This window comes from Silene latifolia, chromosome X (assembly GCF_048544455.1).
Source record: "Silene latifolia isolate original U9 population chromosome X, ASM4854445v1, whole genome shotgun sequence".
Classification (NCBI taxonomy): domain Eukaryota; kingdom Viridiplantae; phylum Streptophyta; class Magnoliopsida; order Caryophyllales; family Caryophyllaceae; genus Silene; species Silene latifolia.
In genome coordinates this window covers 154,919,301-154,924,305 of record NC_133537.1, presented here as the reverse complement: position 1 = coordinate 154,924,305, position 5,005 = coordinate 154,919,301, and the positions used below count along the sequence as shown (strand labels likewise).

The 5,005-nt window shown below is 42.1% G+C and overlaps 1 non-coding gene across 1 annotated transcript; it reads right to left on the bottom strand.

The window, feature by feature from the left end:
- Nucleotides 1–440: 440 nt before the first annotated feature.
- LOC141625714 (small nucleolar RNA R71) lies at nucleotides 441–546 on the bottom strand. Its single transcript, XR_012535481.1, has one exon. It is a non-coding gene; the product is annotated as a small nucleolar RNA R71 (small nucleolar RNA).
- Nucleotides 547–5,005: the final 4,459 nt, after the last annotated feature.

Here is a 5,005-nt window from a genome sequence, read left to right as displayed (position 1 = left end):
CTTATTTGCAGAATAACCGTCTTTTGAAGAAGACAATCTCATTTTTGCCGACAAGCCAATAAAGATGCCTAACATTGCAAGTCACTCAGAGCCCAAAGCATCCTCAATCCCTAAAGGTTTCAATCTCACAACTGAGGACGGTAACACTTTCGATATCCGTCCATCTTACATAAATCTGGTGGAAAGAAATCTGTACCGAGGTGTGGCGGGTGATGATCCACGAAAGCATATGTAAGTCTTTACTAACTATTGCTCTACTATTCCCTCCACTAAGGGAGTAACACAAGACAAGATAAAGGAAGTGCTTTTTCCTTTTTCTCTAACTGACTCAGCCCGTGAGTGGCTGACTGATCTTGACCGGACTCTTGCTGGTATCACCAACTGGGAGACTCTCGCACTTGCCTTCTACAAAAGATACTTCCCTCCACAATGCACTAATCACCTGAGGGGTAAGATTACTAGTTTCAAGGAGGCACCTGATGAGACTTTCTATGAAGCTTGGTGCCGGTTCAAGAAGTTGGTGAGGTCTCTTCCTCGTCATGGTTTTGATCAGTGGTTTTTGTGCAACTAGTTCTACAATGGGTTGTACGATGACCACAGAGATATAATTGACGCCTCAGATTTCAAAAGAACATTGATGATGATAAGGGATGGGGCATTATTGAGGAGATGGCGACCCATTGTGCCGAATATGGGAACCCACGGGACGGTATTCGAATGGTCCATTCGGTTGATAAGGCAGTTGTGGCTCAGCTGGAAGTCATGAATGCTCGGTTTGATAAATTGGAACTGCAATCTGCTGGAGATCAACAGACGGTTCATCTATTGACTAGACAGGAAACTGTCACTTGTGAGAGGTGTGGAAGCAATGACGGTCGTACTGCTATTGACTGTCTGACTGAGAAGGAACAAGTCCTTGCCTTTCAGCAATATAAGCAAGGAGGAGGTTCCTATTACAATAACCAAGGGGCAGTCCATCCTAATTTAAGGTGGACAAGTCAGAATGTCCTCAATCCCACTCCTCCACCGCAGCAGCAACCTTATGTCCCTCCTCACAAGGCTCAACATGGCTTCCAAAAGCCTCCTTCTTTCCCTCCACCGCACCAAGGAGCTTCATCTTCTTGTAGACACCTCGTTTCTGCACCTCCCGCAAACCACCCGGTGATGATTGGGCCGCATGTTTGATTCGCGGAACGATTTGTGACAGTTCGTAAGATTATCGTCAGGTGATTGCTCAAATATTAATGTCTACCTCTTAGTTGTCATCTACGTCCCGATACGGTCGTTTTGGCGAAATTAGAGTACATTCGGAGTCCGGTCAAAAACCGTCTCCATTTTCGATAGTTTGTTAAATCCCGAGTCGAATGTTCGGAATGTTCCGATATTTCTATTCCATATTTCATAAATTTTATCTTTTGGCAAATAATATCCCTTGATATTCACAAGATAATCGAATTATTTCCGTCCTACCATAACTCAAACGCGAAATCTTTCTTCAAATAGAGGAAACCTCCTGGGAATGACGCAGAAGAGTCTGCGCCTCTTCCAAGGGACGCAGTGGGCTCGCGCGCCTCTTCCCAGGCCCTTCTTTGCATGATTTACGTATCTTTTTTATATCTTTCCGAGATTCACTTCCAAAGAGTCTCCGAAACCTTATTCCTTCACGTGATTAGTATAAATAGGAGCCTTCGTTCCTCATATTTCTCACGCGAGTGTCCGCCCTTCTCTTCTCCCTTTGCATTCTAGACTTCGTTCTTACTAATTGGCGCCTACGTGCTTGGACTTCCGACCACGTAAGCTCGGATCTTTCCGGGTACCAGCCTCTCCGTTGCATGACCGACCAATTTGACCAACTACACTCAATCAACTTAAATTAATTAATCGTTTTCCTCTTACGAGGGCACTCTTTCCTTGCATTCGCGTCGAGCATTCACTAATCGATATTCTTAGTTCATCTCGTTCCGTCAACATGTAAGTCTGAGGGTGTTATAATTCTCTTTATTTATTGTATTTTTATTTATCGTATCATCATTGTAAGGTTTATGTCGAAAATACCGTTAAAATCGATTTCTAAAACCCTTTGCTAAAATCGCTTTTGCGGATTTCCGATGAGACAGACGTCGAGAAAAGACGCAAAGAATCGCGCGCCTCTTCGAAGGAGCGTAGTTCCTGCTGCGCCTCTTCGTGAGGCTGCCGCAGTTCCTGCTTCTTTTCTTCTTCTTCGTCCTCTGTTATTCCGTCTTTCTTATTTGTTTTCGTATGTTTGTCTTTAATTCTCTCACATGATAGTTCAATATTTCACATGTATATAATTTATTCATCATTAATATGTTTTAATCATCATAAATCCGACCTTAAATCCCAAGTAATCCATATTTGCGGGTTTTCGTCATTAATATTCAAACCCGGATTTTGGAGATTCAATTCGTTCATATTGAGTTTCTGGAATTCGTCATTGATATAGTTTTCATCTGTTTATCCATTAATTCGTCATTAATTTGTCATCAATTCATCATGTTTAGTTGCTCCATTCACCGATGTCACTAATTAATCATTCATTAACATCGTCCCTTCACATAATTAATCCGTTTGCATCCGCCTCATTCATGTTCTACTGTTTTTATGACTAATTCATATGCTAAATAATCTGTTAATCACTTTCATCCGAGTCAATTATCAAATCAATCCCTAAAATTAACAATTAACATTAACAATTTGCGCTTAAAACTACCCACAGAACTCACCCTTGAACAGACGCAGAATCGCCGCGCCTCTTCCAGAGGGCGCAGCTCTCGCTGCTGTTCCAGATGAGTTCGTCCCACAACTCCGTTTACGCCTTGACCTAGTTTGTTTAGGTTACGTATTAATTAACTAATATCCGTTTTATCACGCTAATTTCTGTTCGTTAATTTATTTGATTCTTTCTTTTATTCTTTTATTTCTTTTTTCTCAAATTATCCGTTTTAGCGGTATTTTCGACATAAATCGCCTATTCCAATGTAATCATTGTAATTTTCATTATTGTAATTTATATTCATTGTATTTATTGCTTTTATTGTTTGTAAGCTTTCACATGTAAATGAGCATTAAATCCTACTTCGACATTAATTGTATGCTAATTACGTGTCAACCGACTTAGTATTAATTCTCACATGCTAGGTTTAATCTATGGATGTTGCATTGCATGCATATAGCCGACGATATATCAAGTACGAATAACTTCCCTAATCATTAGTAGAGGCCGCTATCGAGGCGGGCGGGATTAGGTGTTCGATCAAAAGAGCTTCCTAATACGTACCCTCACCCCTTACTCCAGATCTCCGTGAGCACCCGTGTTCATTGGCATCCACGAGAGTCATTCTAGACATAGAATGCTAAGGGTAACGATTGCTTAGTGTTCATGTCACTACTTTGTGTCTTGACATGACACGAGGTATTCGAACGGTTCCAATTTCCCATAAAAATTGGTGGCGACTCCATACAAAATGCAAACGCTTGTTCCCCGTTTCTCACCAAGCGCCCCCGTGGGCGGCCCGCTGTCCACAGTTTGGCGACTCCGCTGGGGATAATACACTTACGTGTAGCAAGGGTGAAACTTGAACAAGGTTAGGGAATAAGTTTGTACAAGACAATTGTCGGTTTTCATAACTCGGTCTTCCTAGACCGTTTATTCGGCCTTCCTAGGCCCAACCCAACCCATTCGACCAATCGTCCCGTCTAAACGGTCCTAATTCTTATTTGGGCCTAAGGATGGATAGCGATTGACGTCATCCATACCATGATGCTTACTCTTGTTTGTATCAAGGGCCTTCACTACTTGAGGAAATGGACTAGGAATCGGCCTTACTCTTGTTTGGCACGAGCCTCTCCACAGACTTCGGGTTTGATGGTTCGGTATGGCAACCCACCCTTTAAACCAAAACCCTTTTAAATGCACTCAGCATCCCGTTATAATGCTTGTATAAATGTGTAAATCTTACGTGATCACCACTTCTAAACAAAACCATGACGAATTTTCAAAAAATCAAAATCCTTTTTTTAAGCAAAATTTCGAAAAAAAAAGTAGGCCTTTAATTAGCGCAAAATCCGGTCAAAACTCTGTCCGTTTGTCAATTCAAAATTCGGGCCACAAGCCCATTTCAAAACCTCACTTCGAGTCCACTCCTACAACTACACTACAGTTGACTAGGAACACATTTTCAAAGACCTTGTCTTTCTTCAAAACTCACTCAACACAAGTGGCACACACCCACTTCACGAGTCAAAGCTTTTCCTCTTTTAGCAAGTGTGATAGAAATGGTCGATCGTGTTTTGATTCGTCGCCGATCTCTTATCCAGTTTCCAAGATGCCTGGGTCAAGTGATGAAACGAACCTCCAGCAAATTCAAGAAAGTAATGATCGAATCCTGGCCGCGATAGCCCAAATGCAAATCACTCAAGAACAAACCTATGACCGCCTTGAGCTTATCGAAGGCCGTATCTTTGATGTAGAGGGAAAAGCTACCTCCCCTAAAGGTGGAGTGCTACAATTTTCCGATGACGAGTCTAAAGATGAGAATCCTGTCCTAGGAACAACCGCAGCTGAGAAAAGACTCCAATACCTAGAGGAGCAATTGATGTACCTTAAGGGGGATGACATTTACAGGGAGAACAATCGTAAGTATGAAGCCGTCAATTCCAAATTGCCCACTAACTTTAGCATGACGGATATCCCTAAGTTTAAAGGACATGAGAACCCTTTGAACCACATCCGCGCCTTCAAGGACTACATGTCTATCAAAGGCATCAAACCCGAGATGTTCTTAAGGATCTTTCCTTCATCTCTTGACACCATCCCAAAGCAATGGTTCTACACTTTAGATCACAAAAAGGTCGCTACTTGGGAGGACGCCGCAATCGAGTTCTCGAAACAATACGCGGATAATGCCGAGATCCAAGTCAACATGCGCACTCTAGAGGTTCTTACCCAAAATGACAAAGAAGGATTCACCGACTTTCTAAGTAG